The sequence below is a fragment of the Thunnus thynnus genome, chromosome 15 (assembly GCF_963924715.1).
Source record: "Thunnus thynnus chromosome 15, fThuThy2.1, whole genome shotgun sequence".
NCBI lineage: Eukaryota > Metazoa > Chordata > Actinopteri > Scombriformes > Scombridae > Thunnus > Thunnus thynnus.
Window position 1 is genome coordinate 28,844,966 of NC_089531.1, and position 18,364 is coordinate 28,863,329.

General features: G+C 37.0%; 1 long non-coding RNA gene across 3 annotated transcripts; it reads right to left on the minus strand.

Annotated features, from left to right (window-relative positions):
- Positions 1-607: 607 nt before the first annotated feature.
- LOC137198056 (uncharacterized) lies at positions 608-16,974 on the minus strand. Of its 3 annotated transcripts, none has more exons than XR_010931571.1 (2): positions 16,384-16,974; positions 608-1,662 (listed from the first exon to the last, which is right to left on the minus strand). It is a non-coding gene; the product is annotated as an uncharacterized lncRNA (long non-coding RNA). The 3 variants fall into 3 exon arrangements; XR_010931570.1 differs by having other exon boundaries at positions 608-7,292; XR_010931572.1 differs by lacking the exon at positions 16,384-16,974 and adding an exon at positions 1,817-9,215.
- Between the last annotated feature and the right edge of the window lie 1,390 nt (positions 16,975-18,364).

Consider the following 18,364-nt stretch of genomic DNA (forward strand, 5'->3'; position numbering starts at 1 on the left):
TTGTGATCTGTGTGTAAGTAGTGCTTGCAAATCTCTTTTGTGAATCGGGCCCATGGAACGGTCAAGTTGCGGGCAGTAAAACCAAAACAATGAGATAAAAAAAAGCTTAAAAGCTCTGTATATACACTGTTCCATTGCTCATATAAACATATTGATTAGTGCAGCTTCAAATACATTTATGAACAAAATCATTGCAATTTATGATTATTTTTCTCTATTGCAGTGGTCAGGTTGACATTGATTGGCTGATATCAAATATCTAATCAAGTATATTAGTGCCATGCGCCTCTCTCATGCTCATGTTTTATCCTGTCCTTTCACTTTGTTTTCTAATACCATGGACATCCACACAAGAGTTGAATGTGTACAGCATCTGTATATAAAAAACAGGAGAGAGCATTCAGCACAGTTCTAGCTGCTGAACAACCTAATAGTCTTGTTTTGGATGTTCAAGCATGATTGCCTTTTCAAATGATGAATAATGTGATCAAGCAAAAACATGCAGCCCATTGAAGAGATGGGTTTCTGTACAAAAACAAGCTGCTTTGCATGGGGAGGCTGGGGAATTCGATGACACAATGTCAAGATGATATTCCATTAAACAGCATTATCAGTTATTCTTTGTTTAATCATGTAGTCTCATTGAGATGGAGCTGTGGCTTTTAAAGAGAAACAGAGAACGACAATGACAATACAATGATGACAGAAAACCATATGTTAGTCCAGGAATCAGCAATGTCCAAAGACCTAGATTATAAAACACAATCTTGATAAAAATCTTAACTCAAGGTCCACTCGCTAGCTTTTTCCCATTTTCAACAGCATCTCAAGGCCTTCCTCAGCAGATGGAGGCCCTGAGGGGTAAATTGGCTTACAGGGGGAAGTTTGCTCTGTTATCATGGAACAAACTCTTAACAAATGCCATCTGCTGATGAAGAACACAAGATATGGTTGAAAGTGCTTTTTTAATGTTAAACAATAAGACTTCATATAGTATTTTTTTCAAAACATGAAACAGCAGTAAAAACAAGATAAATAAAGTAAAAAACAAACATTTCTAAGACAAAACCGTGCCACAAAAAAATCAAAAGTAAGGAATAGAAATTATAAAACAATGTGCCCACATATACATAATATAAACACATGTATATACATACACATATGAATATATACACTTACTGTATACCATGGCCACTGAGAATTCTTGGAAGATGTGGATTTCAGATATCCCTGGTTCTGGAAATAAAAGTTCCATTGATTTTTCCCATAGACAATGTTACATGACTCACAGTTAGAGCTCTTCTACGTCTTGAATCAACATGAAACTCTCCTGGTTAAATTATCAGTACAAAAGATGAATAACTGTGTTAGAGAACATCTGGTTGTTTGATAAAAAGTCTAACATACTAGGCTGTGTACAAAAAACTTTGGGTAGAAGTTAACTATGACTACCAAGATGCCTCTTCTTCTCGGCTTAGATTCGTGAAGGATCACGAAGGATGTTGAACATGCGTGGTGCAGACTCATGCGGCTGCAGGGCCTCCTGCAGCGGCCACAGTTGAATATCAGGCCTGCGGGGGGTGCTGATGGGTCTTGGTTCCAGGTCTTTCTCCTTTGCCTGTTGGCCTCTAGGCTAGTGACTTGCTTCAAAGCTGGTCGAGGCTTGACAAGAAACATCCAGTGACAGAGCACAGAAGTGTTGTGAAAACTGATTTTACAATAAACAATGTAAATCAGTTCATTTTGAAGTGAATTCAGCAACTATGGCACCATGTTTGTTTACAACTGCAACAATGAAGCATTTTGAATTCATTACCACTCTGACTGGCTTCTTCTCCAAAGCAACGGCAGCCGAGGCTCATGGTAATTGCAGTATGTTTAGTTGTCCACGAAAATGAAAAACAACACATGATTTTTCAGAAATTATTCAAAATAATTTAAACCGATGGTCATAACAAATACGATTGTTACAATATCCAGGGGAGTCCAAGTTTCTGTGTTAAGCAACAGTGAGGATATTGTACAAAGAAAAATGGGAATACAGAAAGGGGAAAAACACTTCTGGAACCAGCAGCCCATCCCACCTCACAATTGTATTTTATGATGATTAAAACAGAAGTGAGATGTAAAATGTATATAAGTGGATATATGACTAATATTCTTAATTTGATTACATATTGCATTTTGTGGGTTAATACCCTCCAAGTTGTAAGTTGTAATGGATGTCGTGGAGGCTAAGAACCACCTGACACAAACTTGTTGGATATTATCCCATATACAGTACACATGCACATTTGCATACCTACAGACAAATATATAATGTTACATAAAGAAATGTAATCCTAGAGAATGAGTCTTTACAACCCCTGCATGTTTCGAATGCAGACAGGACAACTCTTAAATGACAGGACCAGCCCTTTCTTCAACCCCCTTGGATTGCTGGCCAAAAGACATCAGTGAGATTTACAATATCCTGCAAACAGCAATGATCAAGATAAGAAGACCCCTTTTCTCCTACATGGCCACTAAACCAGGCCACTGACCCAAATCACCTTTTGATCCTTCAAGATCTCCAAGAGCCAGCAAGATGGAAAGACCCATTCACACCCCAGTGTGAGCTGTTAGCACAACATGGATAAACGACTCCCACCATTGGCTATCAGCTATAACTCACCTCTAAGAGCCAGTCATATACAGAGACTAGCTGGCACCAACTTTAATCCCACTGTGAACTGTGATTTTCAGGACTTGAGTAACCAACCAAAAAACTGATCACTGGGCAAACCAGCATAAGAGCAGCAGACAGCTTGCAAGTCATCACCATCAACAACAAGGAGAACTTCCTGCACATGTCATGTCCCAGTGACATGTGCAGACACTTGGCAGACACTCATGGACATTTACCAACACAATCCGCACCAAACATGTGGACACACACACACAAACTCTAAAATGTAATTGGGATTTTGGATCAAGGACTATAATGTAGTCATTAGTATGTGTGTGTAACATGTGTTTGCCTTGGTTAGGCTTTCATTCCACTGCCTTTAAGCTAGGAAGTGTACCACTAACATTTATTCCATCATCTTTGATAACACTAACATCATATTCAGTACCACTCTGCTTGTTTCACTCTCAAAACACTAAAGCTAAATCATGCAACTGTTAAACTGTAACAATTTTGATCAAAAGAGTAACAGCATTCAAGAGTTGAACCCCCGCCCCCATCCATGGACAGGACAACAGCCCAATTCCCTTTGGTTGCAAAATTGTACCGAAGAACAGGAAGACGTAACTGTTAGAGGATCTATGACCACAGTCACATGTTGTCTACACAGTCTGAGCTGTGTTTTAATAGTTAGTAATTATATTTTAAAGGGGACATATTCTGCACATGTCCAGGTCTGTATTTATATTCTGGGACTCTACTGTAATATCTTTGTATGATTTACAGTTAAAAACTCCTTAGGTATCTTATACTGACCCTTTACTTAGCCCCTCAGTTCAGCCTCTGTTTGAAACAGGCTATTTTAGCTCTTGTCTCTTTAAGCCCCCCCTCCTAATGAACTCATTCTGTTCTGATTGGCCAGCTCTTGGAAGCTTCCACTCCAGAGGCTACATTAGAAAACCATCAAACAGTGGTAGGATTTTACTACTTTTTCTTGTTCTATACTGGAAATGTTAACTTCTCAAATCCATCTGTGCATATTTGAGCATTTCTACATACATTACCCTCTAGTTTTAAAAATCTGACCGTGTTTAACATAGATATCTGACATCATAACAGTATATAAATAACCAGATAAAGCATATGTTTCCTTTAAAAGAAATCCTACAATGTATTCTGACTGAGGGGACTAAAGAGAGAAAAAATAGAGGCCTGTATGACATTGTTCATATCACTGAAGGACAGGAAAGATATGATTATAGAAACAGATCATTATGAAAAGCTGTTGGGATTACATGTAAGTGTAATGGAGTGTTGGATTAATTTCCTTATATAACAGAGTTCTTTCTGGTTAAGAACTGGTCGAAAGGTAGATATTCCACATAGAATTCCATTTTTAGAATATAACAGCAGAAATACAAATGACACCAAATCTATCATGATGGAAAAGAAACAGGCTGATATTTGCATTTATCTGGTTTGCTCAACACCTGCCTCTAATAAGCCAGTTACTGGCTCTCCTTCTTTTGTTTTTATTTGCGTATGATGGAAAAATTAGTTCCTGTCCGTCAAATCCCGCACAGCTGTCACAACCGATGAAGGAGTCCATTTGTTTCTCGACGTTCCCACGCTACACATTTACACCAATACCAGGACAGAGGGCAAGGTAGGCCAAAAATCAATAGAGATTGGACACAGTCCAGTTCCTGCCTCAATTCTCCTTTTAGACAGAAAGGCTGCCGGGGAAAACAAACCTATTGAGTTAAGAGGTAAACAGGCTTCACCTCCAAATTTCAATAATGGGTGTATTTACAGGTGGAAAAACTTTTTTATTAAGTAAATGGAAAGATGAAATAGAGTGAATGTATTTAATATTTTAGCATACGTACACAATACCTATAATAACCACATTTACATATCACTTCCATTTAAGTCTGTAAAGTAACAGTGGCACAGCAGTCTATGGAAATAAATTATGTTAACCATGTGTTTATTTGTGTGTGTCATGCTTCAGTTTTATGCATAACAGTGTATTAATCTCACATGCTCAGTCTAGTTTGTTTTATTTTAATTGATTTTAATTTTATTATTATTCACATGTTCAATGCTGTATTAAATCTGATCATGTCTACATTTATGGAGCCCAGCAGGTGCCATGGAGGAAAAAACAAATAACCACGGATGACTAGAGGTTGTTAGCCAATAGTTGTAGTCTTTGGCTGACTGGTTAGCGTAGTATGTGTGGTCTGGGAGACTGGGGTTTGAGACCTGGTGTGGGAACCCTCCTTTGCTACACATAGAGTTTCTTTTTTTTCTCACTTTACCTACAGCACCTAATGACCATCTAGAGTAACTTATAATCACATTATAATGCACTATAACAGTGATTATAATGCTTTATAAAATGATTATAATGTATTACAACTATGACAATCATAATACACTGATCCTTGCAAAAAAGTGTCAGTGAGTGACCAGCAATGATGAAGTATTATACTTGACCTTAAAAGTCATTATAAAATGCTTTAAATGTGTTATGATTATCGTTATAAAGCATTATGAATATATATGAGTGCTTAAAACTATAATTATACAGTGCTATACACATTATAAGTATGTTTATAATGCATTATAGACATGGGCTTCATAGAAATTGTCCAAAACATATTTTCTCTTGCAATTTAATTATACATAAATGTAATTTGTAGGAGACAGAGTTGCTTGACAATGAGAGGAGTTAAAATATTAAAAGCCTTTATTTAGTCTTGCATATAGGTTAAGACACCAATCAGTTTCAACCTCACTGGGTCACCGGGGGAGAAACGGTAAAAACAGCGTTACACCTGATACTCTAAATAAATGATACACCAGAAGTAAATATGGCATCACATAATAAATTGACAACAGACACAAAGAATACAAATTTCACAATGTCCTCAAAATATTAATATCATTAAAAGAAAAACTATATAATGACCATACAAATCATATCATTCAGAATGATGCCGTTCCATCAAAAGGTACAATTAAGAATGTTTATAAAAAGGATTTCCTCTTTCAAACCTGGTTTAAAAATCCAGTAGATTTCCCTTCTCTAATGGACTGTTCAACACATTCTATTCTTTCTGCCCCCAAAAGGTGATCATTGTACCTGTGATATTCAGAAAAGTGTCATTCCATAGGATAATCTGGTGATAACCAGGTCTCGAACTGGAGTCTCCCAGATCATAGACGACTGCGCTGATTACTGAGCTAAAACTTTACTCATCACCTCCCTGCAGGCAGACCTCTACCTATTTATACACCCATACACCAGAGACGTGTAGGGACTTCAAAGGCAATTATTGCTTTGCACTTTTCATTTATTGCCTATTTTTTACAACCTAACTTTGTGGAAAGGAGAAGGGGAACAACAGGTTATGGAGAGTCCCTTGGGAGCACTTCCCATGTGTCAGCAGCTCAGCTTTATCTCTTGGGAACACCCCCAACAAATAATTTTTAAAATATTTGTATGAAACAAATATTTGTATAAAACCCACTATTTGTGCTTTGTCGAATAATGCATTTGTATTCGGGCATACTCCTACTATATACTGTATGTGGTGTTAAAATGAATGAATAGTTTATTTTTGTATGTTTTATGTTTTTAAATCTTACAGGTTACAAGTCTTTAAATAAATTACAGGTTGTTGTGGCTACTCCGGTTACTTACAGAGGAGTAGCCAGAGTAGAGCAACAGGCTAGCAGCTGTGTTTTGTGCCTAGTAATGCTGAATTCATTATTCAAAATCATTAGGTGATCTCATTAATTACATTTGGCCCTGTCCCCTCAAAACCTTTTTAACCAGCTCGGATGCTACATTAGACCTTGTTTCAGCAATGCTGGCAAGCTTTGGCTGCTATCAGATAGCTGCACATATACTACGGTTGCTGATTTGTAATACTGATGTACTTTGATTTCATATCCAATAAAGCAATATACTATTTACTTTTGATATACTTAGAATTTTGACTTTAAAGGAGCAGTGTGTAGGATTTAGGGGGATCTATTGGCAGAATTTGAATATAATATTCATAAGTATGTTTTCATCAGTATATAATCACCTGAAACTAAGAATCATTGTGTTTTCGTTACCTTAAAATGAGCTACATAGGGAACAGGTCTTCTTCCACGGAGCCCACCATGTTGTGTGCAGATTCATGGATACATCCAAACAGAAAACAGAAAACACTTGTTTATACTTTTCAGTTTAGATTCAGTTTTATTATGTAAGGTTAAAAGTAATGTGGAAATAGTACCTGGCAAAAAGTACCTGGCTTTATAGAATGCTTCATTTTGGTGAAGCATTTTATAAAGTGTGGAAAAGAGTGAACCAATAAACTAGGGTTGATTGGTTTGTGTTTCAATATTACAGGTGTTGAAGGTAAAGTGAGTGTGCAACTCATTATGCTATAACTGTACAATGAAAATCTTAATGATGTCACGATCTTTACTAAAATGTACTTTGATTCATTACTTTGATGCGGAGATCTGGAGAATGACAGAGTGGTGTTTAATGTTATATGGCTGAGGGGTTTCCCCTGGAGCTGGATAAGCACTGGTCGGCCATCTGGTCAGAGCAGCACTACCCGAGAGAGCGTTTAGGGAGATAAAAAAAAGAAGAGGGAGGGGATGAAATACACACACTCACACACCTTGGGCCAAAAAAAGCACATGACAAAGCAGAATTACTATATTAGTACAGTGATATTTAATCTCTTCTCCAGACATTTTTTGGATCTTTTCTCTGCTGGAGGAAAATAACTTTCTTTGGTTTGTCAATTACAGGTCAGTAAACTTGTAGCCAGCGTAGAACTGTTAATGTTGTTGTCATTCATGTTCACACTGATTACAGATAACTTGATTTTTGTCAATCAGTTTTGTGGACCCTTGTCTCATGTCACCCCCATCCCTCTCTCCACAGTTTCCTGTCACTCTCTACTGTCACCCAGGAAATAAAGGGAAAATTCCCATCAGTCCCACAAGAGCAGCGACGAACCATCTGTTGTTCCAACTAACTGGTGTGTCTCACCTGAAAATGAGATATCATATTTAGCTGTAATGCCTCCTGGCCTGTTGCTTTGGTGATCAAAGCATCACATACCCATCAAGTTAGCGTCCCGCTCTCCTGAAGTGGTGGAAGAAATTGTAAAGACTTAAAGAATATTGCACTGGTTTAACATTGCACACCTGAAACTTTGTTAGACTCATGGACCCATCCAGCAGAAACAGAGAAATCGTCTTTTTTATTCCATGCGTTCTTCTTTGCCAAAACTTGGCACCTACATTACCCACAATGCAACTCAACTATGATCACTCAACTATTCAGATTTGGGTTTGTGGTAGTAGTGGCTAATTTAGCCTGGAGCTGCTAGCCTCTGGCAGAGATGAGGGGTGGGCTACAGAGGTCTGGTAACCTAATTTCTTTTAGAGTCTTTTCATTTTCAAACCTGTAGCCTTCAGCCCCAACTGACACTGATTCAGGTGACGTCACTCGAGGCAATTTATCAGATTTAACACAGCTCCAAAAGACTTTACACTACTTTTTTCACATATGCATCAGTATTCCTCAACCCCTTGAAACGCATGCTGATGTGTAAAACTGGTGGAGTTCCCCTTTTAGTACTGCAGACAAATATAGTTAGTTGTGTTATTTATTAGTCATGGTATGGCATAGGGCCTTTCTCCATACAGAGGAAGTTCAAAATGGCATTCTAACTTGAACTCGGTGGTCCAAACTCCTGCAAATGGGAGGATGTTGCACAGTTATCTTGTAACAAGGACAACAGCGTTCTTGCCTACATCATCAGCTTAGCTGGGCTCCGGTAATAGTTATCACAATTGTAAGACTGTTGTGTTACAAAATTATCTCAACTCAGAGGTTCACTTACTGTGTTACTTACTTTCAACCATCAATGTAATGGTTGGACTGAGATGACAGTACTTTTGCCCAACTAACAGGTCCATCTCTGAAAATGTCGAAGCAAATTTTCAGGTATTTATTTACTACTTGTTTTTGATAGTCAACTACATATTCAAAATTTCACCAATGAATTTCTCTTGGAACTGTACATATTCAAATTGCCACTCCTCTGAACACTACAAGGACTTATCATCCACAAGTGCATAACAGTTTAAATTGAAGTTCATTATTGACCTTGGAAACAGCAATCAAAACAATCTCACCACAAGGTCCATTTAGTGGCCCTGTATCACACAATCTTCTTCAGTAGCTGATGGTTTGCCAGTTGTCACAGAATATGATACAATGGAACATGACATGACTGAAAGCTCCAGGAAAGCTACTAAATGGACTTTATGAAGCTGTTTTGTCAATTACGTTTCCCAAGGTCAAGAGAGAATTTTTTAATCTCAAATTTAATTTCTAGTTGAAAAAAATCTCAAAACTAATTTTGGTTGTAGTGTTACGGTTGGACCATACTTGGCTGAATGCTGACCTTGAATTGGGACAGTTCTTGAGTGTGACTCCAGTACAGACAAGAATGCAGATTAACCCTAAATTGTACATGTATGGTTTATAATCCATTAAAAAATTATTCTAACTAATCTAACTATTCACATCATATGTTTATTTTTCATCAAATCGTCCTGGTTGTCCTTTGAAATACTTTCATTTTGAAGCTTGTAAGAGTCTTTCAGAAGCAGATAAATGGAAGTAGTAAAAACTGCTTTTGGACTTGGACTGAATGAAAAAAGTGTTGAATGTGTGCTCAGTCAACCAGTTAATGCCTATTCTTAAAAATGGACATTTGCTCTTCGTCATGTTTTATTGTATCTGATGATTTTCCATCAGAATTCACATAAAGATGTCTTACCAGAGCAGAATCTTTTTTTTTTTCTCTTGCTACGGTCAAATTGCATTGACATTTTAAGATCAACTCAGTATTGACCTTGGCGACTTTTATTTTGCAATCTTATTTAATAATATGACAGATGATGTGTGGTCTCATGAACTGTCTTTGATGTGAAGCTGTAGACGTATCCCTTATTCTTCAGGATCCAGATCTGCCTGCGTTGACCCTGCAGAGTCACCTTGGACATAACAAATGATACAGACAGCTCACACTGACGGCACAGATGCAGCTGAGGCCATGTGAAGCCTATCACAGGTCACTTCTGGAAGGATATTTCTTGTTTGGTTGTTTTTTTTATTTTTTTTAAATGAGGAACACAGTGGAAAACACCAAATGAAGCAGGAAATATGTGATTCAGTTCTGGCTTTACAAACATGAGTGATCATCCACAGCTAGTGCTAAATGAATGGTAACCATATGTTTGTGTTGTAAATGTAACATTACCCTACTACAAATAATGTAGCAGAGAAGAAAAAATATAGTAAGAGAGGAAGTTATATATTTGTTTTTCATTCAAACATACATCAACAACATACAGATAAAAACACAATGCAAAAAGCGTTGTTTGTCTTACTTATAAATATACTGTTGCTAACAACTTAACACTAGAATATGGTGATGTTATGGTGTTAACAATAGTTACAGTGGTGACCCATGCACAATCAAATACAAATCCTGATGATTTGATGAAATCCATTCCATTTTCACAACCTGAAGTCATGTAACATTCAGACAGCACTGCAGGGTTTTAAGACTTCTAGATTGTAAATTGTTTTATGCAGTGTACCTTGACAGTGTACAGTATATAACAGTATGTAACAAACAGTGGCATTGCCACCCCTAAAGCTCCGCTGCAAGCATGGCTAAAAAGCAGAGGTCTTCATTTGTTATAGTGACATGATTGTGCAGCAAAACACACTTCTGACCACACCCAACCTCAACCAGTGGCGATGCTTATGGCTGTCCAGTAAGTCATTTTTCTCTTTGACTCTCTTTACAGTGCAAAGAGAGTCTCAAGGTTTAGGAGATGTTTAAGAGTCATTGCATGGTCAGTAGTGACAGCTTGGGGATGTTCACTAAGGATTAGCTGCCTTTTTTTTTGCATTTGTCCTAATTTACTAAAGGAAAACTGTGTATTTTGGCTCATGCAATATGTATTTTAAGTCAAACAGTAATTAATTGCTGGTTGGTCAAACTGTATAAAACCATTTGAACAACAATTCCTTCAGTGCATATTTTAGTATATTTGAGGAACTCTTGATGAAAAGTTTCCTCTGTTCAGCTTTCGGATGTTTCTGTTCATCAGTATAGTATTGTTTTCTTCCTAAAAATCCAACTAACTAAATATCAATAATAAAACAAAGCAGATAAAGAAATTACGGTTTATTTCTTTCTGTGACACTGAGGAAGTTTAATAACAAAGACATATCTGCAGAAAAAAAAGAAGATCAGTCTTAATCTCTGAGCGGCACACAGCCAATGGACTCAGATCAACCTCTGGGTGTCAAACTAGAGAAGATCTAGTGTGAGTGAGGAAGTGGACCACAGTGCCAGCTGTCACACAGCTCACCTTAAGACTCAAAATACTGTGTGAGAGCGCTTTCTAACCCCCAGTCAGAAGACATCTAATTGCTAATCTATAATCCTTTTAATACGCTTTTGCCTTTTTCCGATTGATCCTTTTCCAACTGGAACAGCAGCACCGGGGGCTACATTAATCCTGTTATTGAAAGCCTGGAGTGTGGCTCTAGAAATCCAAATAGCTCTTTTACCCTTGTCACCCACACTCCCCACCCATTGGGTCCCCGGTTATTGTCTGTAATTGATAACCCCATCAAAATGAAACAAAAGCAACATAAGACAACAAGAGCTTTGTTCAGCTGCAGAAGAGAGGATTTTTTTTCTGCGTTGTATCTGTTGACAAATCTTTCCTTTTCATGAAACAATATGTATTGCAGTTTGTAAAGTGTAATACTTTGCCATTCATGTAATTGGTGACTCTGTTGAAATGTGGTCAGGTACTGTATGCAAATTATTTGCCTGAGGATGGGGGCTGCACCCTTATGTTTCATTTTTGAAAAAGCAAAACTCTACCCAATTATTATTATTATTATTATTATTATTATTATTATTATATTTGGACCCTCCCCAATATCTAAAGATAATGTGACATTATTGAATTGGTTCAACTGTTTGTTTTTTTTAAAATAAAGAGCCACGAACAAATAAATCCATATTGCACACTAAAGCATTTTTAACTATAATCATTTTTTAATAATAAATTGCCTTTAAGTTCCTTTAATTTTTAATAGCATGAGAATTGATAATATAATATATATTAAGGATGTGCAGAGGGCCCAGTATTTGTATTTGTATCTGTATTTGTTGAGGCAGCAAAATTTAATATATATTAAGGATGTGCAGAGGGCCCAGTATTTGTATTTGTATCTGTATTTGTTGAGGCAGCAAAATTATTTGTATTTGTATTGGTATAAAAGTAGAAACAGGCTTAAAAATCCTGTTTTTGTTTTTATTATGCTTTTAATTTTAGAAAATGAAAGTGTTACAATAAAATGTTCATGAATAAACTGTCTTATGAAGGAGGTCCCCACACTGGATCTCGAACTGGAGTCTCCCAGATCATAGACGACTGCGCTGATAACTGAGCTAAAATTTTACTCAATCACCTCTACCTATTTATACACCCATAACACAGAGAAAGCACAGCATGTAATGTGTAGGGAGGTGTTTAAAAGGCGATTCTTACTTTGCACTTTTCATTTATTGCCTATTTTTTACAACCTAACTTGGTGGAAAGGAGAAGGGGAACAACAGGATATGGAGAGTCCCTTGGGAGGACTTTAAATGTGTCAGTAGTTCACCTTTATCTCTGGGGAACACCCCCAACTCTGGGAGTGATGTCCAAATTAGGAAATGTGCACCATGTAGCAGGTGGATGTGACTCCCCTCGTTGAGACCTGCTGATAGATGTAACAGCAAAGCAGAGGAGAGAGACTGAGATAGTGATGTAACCCACCTGCGTGCTGGTATTTGAGGGTTTTTTTTTCTTCCCAAAAACAAATATTTTTCAAAATATTTGTATGAAACAAATATTCGTGAAAAACCCACTATTTGTGCTTTGCCGAATAATGTATTTGTATTCCAGCACACCCCTAATATATATTATTAGAATTGATAATTAAAATAATTGTTAACTGTGTCTATTGCAGTTATTTATCTATTTATTTTGTTTTGTTTTAATTATTTAACTGTATTTTACAGACACTTGGGTCTACTTCTGTTGTTTTTAAATATATTCTAAAAAAATAAATTTGACTTGGCATCACTAAATCTTGCAAGGTTAGGCTGAAATAAAATATTTCTCCAGCAGGAAGAAAAATTCCATAATTCCTCCATCCTGCCTAATAATTTTCATATAGTCCTTAATCTGAGACAAACATGAGGTCATCTTGGTTCAATTAATAATTGGATTAGAGAGCTCAACAATTCAAACCCAACTACAACACACTAAATGTCAGCACACTGAATAACAACTAACATTTAGCACAGGTAATGATGTGTGAGTGATACCAGCTGAACCTCAGAGAGCCCTGACATTATAGGGATACTGAGATTTACTCACCTTTTGCCGTTTGCTAATCATCTAGACAATACTGTATTTCAAAGTAAAACATGTTTAGTTCCAACATCAATAAATCAGTAGCATTTTATTTTGGGACATTAGCAGGCACTGTGTTTTTTAATCAGGCAATCCAATTCAAAAAATGTGTTTTTAGTTTTTGTAGAATCTCCTGCAAATCTCTGTAACCTTTGACCTAGACTGTCCAACCACCTTCTCGATTGATTTTTTTATATCCTGCATAGTGAAAGATTACAACAGAAAAGGGATGAATTTTGTTTTATTTTAACATTGCAGTATTGCCAGTGATAGCCTATATGTTTACTCACTCACACAACCAGGTTTGGACAGTGTATTAATTACCTGACAGTATCCATCATAATTCAGCATCCTCTGTAGCTCTAATGTTCATGAAAAAGTAGTAGACAAAATGATCACAGGTCCATTTAGTAGTTGTTCTGAAATGTTACATCATATATACATTGTAGATGTTCAGAGATCAAATCTTAAGCCCACACGGACAAGACGTCCTTAACTCTTTGAACCCTAGGCTTTTTTTGCTCACTTTTCAATCGCTTTATTTACAGGCTTTTAGCAGTGTCACTACATGCCATGTATAGTTATTTTCAGAATACATTCGGCTACTCAGAAATGCCAGATTGCATGTGAGTTGTACTATGCATGTTTTAGTTTTTGTGAAAATTGTTTTGTGCAACTTCAAACTGAGTTTTTTTGTTGGTATGTCCACAGCTTCTCAACACAAAAATAACCAAATAACCAAAAATAGATCATATTTCTGGATTTTGTTTTTTTTATAATTTTTTGTCTTTTATTGGAGTAATCTAGAACTATGTTTTGGAGCTACAGTTCCCATAATGCTGGATAAATGGATAAAGGCAGGAAGTGATGTTGCAATGGAGTCAGTGTGTGGTTATCTACATTCTGGAAAACTGTCAGTATGAAAAGTCCTGCTGAATGAACTATTAGCACTTCCTGTTTGCACTGTGACCATGCACGTTCAGACAACTATCACCGGATTACACTGACACTGAAGAAAACTGAAAACATGACGATTAGTGTACAAGGTGAGATCCGCAGTTATGGGGAGCGTCTTTTTTAAATTGACTTCAAAGCGGATTTATGATCGCGACATCAGAGATATTTATATCCCAGAATAGTGAAAATCACACTTAATCTATCAAGATGTGTGTCACGTCTGTGCAATATTCAGAGTTATGACTCTGAGAAGGAGTGTGCTTATTGACTCAGTTGCGTCCATTGGGTGCGATGGGTTAAAGCGCTCAGAAAAATGAAAATTTGAACATCTACAACTCCATGACTACTAAGCAAACTCCATCTGCATATTTTTTTATTCTGGGGTGAATATCTTTGCATGATTTAAGGTTCAAAAAACTCATGTAGCATTTATCTTACACTGGTCCTTTATGCAGCCCCTCAGTTCAGCCTCTTTCTGAAACAGGCTGTTTTAGCTCCTGTCTCTTTAACACCCCCCTTCCTGATGAGCCCACTCTGTTCTGGGTGTAGAGGCTTGGCAAGCTTCCGCTGGCTCTGGAGGCTACACGCACTGAGTTTTGAAGCACATTTTCCGCTGGTCCAAACGAAAATCCACTCGGATCATTCGGCCATGTTTGGATAGCACGTGATCGCCTGCTGACGGCATTTGATTTTCCTGAGGGGGACACAATGCATTGTATATTTCTTTATCCTGTCATCCAACAAGTTGAACACCGATCGGTCACCAGTCAACACTGGTCAAAAACGAACGAACGTGGTCTTTGCAAAAGGTAATGATGTACGTGTTTAGTTGCATATAGAGGACGTGAGATCCGTTAGATCAGATGTAGGTACACTTAGCTACATTTTGCGTTTGTACTCATTCTGTTTTATGAATAGTTGTGGTTTTTTTTAAAATTTATTGTTTAACGATAAAATGGTACATAAAAGAAGTCATCTTTTAAATGCTGTGCTGAAAATGTCTAAATCTTACCGCATAATTTTCTACTGATTACACTAGCATTGAAAGGTTGTGGAGAGATGTCTGGATGTCAGTCTACAGTGGCCCTACAGGTTGGATGGTATGACTTCTGGTCTATTTTCAATGCATCTTAATCATATTTACAATGTATAAAATCCTGCACCCTACTTTTGTTCCCCCAGCCTGCAACATCACTGCTTACTGTTGCTATGGTAACAGATACCGGTTCAGTAGCTAATGTTAGCTTAGCTGAATCTACATATTAACAGTGAACAATAAAACTACAATACATTTCTAAACCAAAGCAACTATAAACACCAACAGCCATTCTATCAAAGACCTTCACCAGGGTGCTGTCACTTGTCATATCTAACAACAGTTAACGTAGCCTCACTGAAACAATGTAACTTCACTAAACACGGTTCAGTTCACATAGACATTACAACTACATTAGTAAGGCTCCACAACTAATAAGATGTGAAGTGCTTTGTGACTTTTACCCACCTGAAAGAATAAATGAAAAATATAAAGGATGAGGTGGCTGATAACTGCCAACTGAAGAAGCAGCCAAGCCACCGCTTTAGAGAACTAAACATTGCCCACAAGCATCCTCGTGCCTTTCATACTCATACAGAAATGTATACGAAAGTGTGTGCTAGATAATATACAGAACAAATAAACACACACTAGTAATCACTGTATGACATTAACATAAAACTGTAGCCCACCTATCCCTAGTCTAATCAGGGAAGGGACCTAGGGAAGGGACCTAACTTACTTAATGTATAATAAATACTACTTAAATGTTTCTCTTTTGTTTATATACACTTTTGTATTTGTCTTGGGTCCCTTTATTCACTGTTAATGAACTGTAACTCACTTATTAAGCTCTGGTTTACTTAACTCTTGTATTAAATCTATGCACTGTAATCTACTTGATGAATTAGACTACTGCAATGAAATAGGTGTATCACTCCTTTAAACAAAGCTGTCACTGATATCCACTGTTAGGCTAAATATCTCTAGTTAAAGAAATAACCAAACATCAATTTATTTTAAAATAAAATAAAACCCCCGTTGTAGGCCTGATTCGATGCTTGGGAACGGAAAGGCCCAAAACTATTTGGCCGCTTCACTCAAAGAGCAACAAAATAAAATGTGTTACCTTGGTCATAAAGTCTGACTCCAATCAGCAGTTTATACCAGCCTCGGTCTCCGGGAAGGAACAGGATGCAGTTTATACCAGCCTCGGTCCCCGGGAAGGAACAGGATACACGCTGAAGTCCAAAAATGTCGGGCCCGGCCCATGCAGTGAAAAGTCTCTCTAAGCGATGACTTGGTAGCTCATAGCACTGTCCGATAAATCCTAAGGGTTTCCACGACGAAAACGATTAACTAAAGCCTTTAGCATAAACTGGGTTAGCTACACAGTGGCTATAAATCCATTCACTGTGCTAATGAATGCTAATAAATCACTCGTGTGTTAGTTATAGTGGCTATGAGTCCATTCTTTGTGCTAATGAATGCTAACAACACACGTTCGGCTAATGAGCTAATATACAAACAAACGTGAACAACTGTACAACAAACTTCAAGTAGAAGTATCTTCAGCTGCTCGCAGAAAATATGTAGCCTGAGTATCCTGGCATAGACTGTCGGGTAGCTAATCTCAGGCACCAGCTAGACATTTGTTTGTAAACACTGCGCACACGTCTACTCAGTCCGTCAAGTTACATGACTTTTTCTCACACTCTACTTCCTCTCTCTCTTTCTTTACATACACCTGTGTGATCCCCACCCACTTCAACCAATGAATGACCATTATTAAACTTACTCTGGAATACTACTTCCTTTTACGACTATGAACTCTTCAAAATAAAATAAAATATTTATAACCATACATTTGCATGTTTTTAAAACTTATTTATTACACTGAACTTTTTAATCTTTTAGGAAATAGCTGTTTTAACCATATTTGTGATGTATCTTTTAACTTTAATTAACTTTCTCTTAACATAAACTTTATTACAATATATGGTATTTTTAACCTGGCTACAAAACAATGAACGCACGTTACTTATCGCTGATTATTTAAAATAACAAACAAACAAACAAACAAAAAAACAGCTCATAGAAAGACTGCGTGCTCTTACTTTGAAATGCTGAAATGATGACATCAGCATGCCACGGCAAATCCACAAGTGTAGACCTGAGATCCACAAATGTTTTTTCGATTCACAAATGCCTGTTGGAAAGTTGTAAATGTTAGTAAGATATTCACAAATGCTTTTCATTTATTTGCAAATTAATTTAATGTATTCACAGATATATTTTTTTTTATTTGTGGAATTTGTTTGTGTATTTGCAGATCCGTTTTATATTTGCAAAATATTTTTGTGAGTTTACAAATCATTATTAATTATTAATTATATTATTATCATTATGAAACAAATCTATCTCCATACATGACAAGCTGATGTCAGGAAAGTAAAAGAGACCGTTGCAACTGAAGCACAGGGCTGGCTGAAACATGGGCTTTGTCTAACAGGGAACATTTTTAGATGATGTTCACCTCAGGTTTTGGAACTTGAACCATGTTTCACATGGACATCTGACATCATAACAGTACAGTATAAATGAGAGAAAATCACAAAAAGCTTAATATGTCCACTATAATATTTTTTCTGTCTTTCCTTGCTCCTTTTCTGTCTTTCTTTCTTGCTTTCTATCTCTCTTCCTCTCTAAGCCTGTACTTTGGCTGACTAGGTGTCAAGTGTCCAATCAGAGAGCTGAACAGCCACTTGCCCTTGCTTCAGTTGGCTCATCAGGGACCTCATCAGGCATTCCAGTCGCCCGAGGAATTACATTCAAATCGGGCAACTCAGCAGGAAACGATTTACATCCAATGCCAACATTCACTGCAGAAAGTAGTGTACTCTTTACAAACATGGAGATGATGAGGAGCTTGTGGAGGGTCATGTAACATATTTGACTTTGATACCACATGTGGTGGCTCTCGTTCTGTCTCAGACCAACAATTCTTTATGTTTGAGCAGGACAATAATATTTCGCTCACCTTAAAGCATGTCATTGTTTCATTTGCAAAGCAGTAGCCACTGTAACCACAAGTGACAATTACAGGTTAA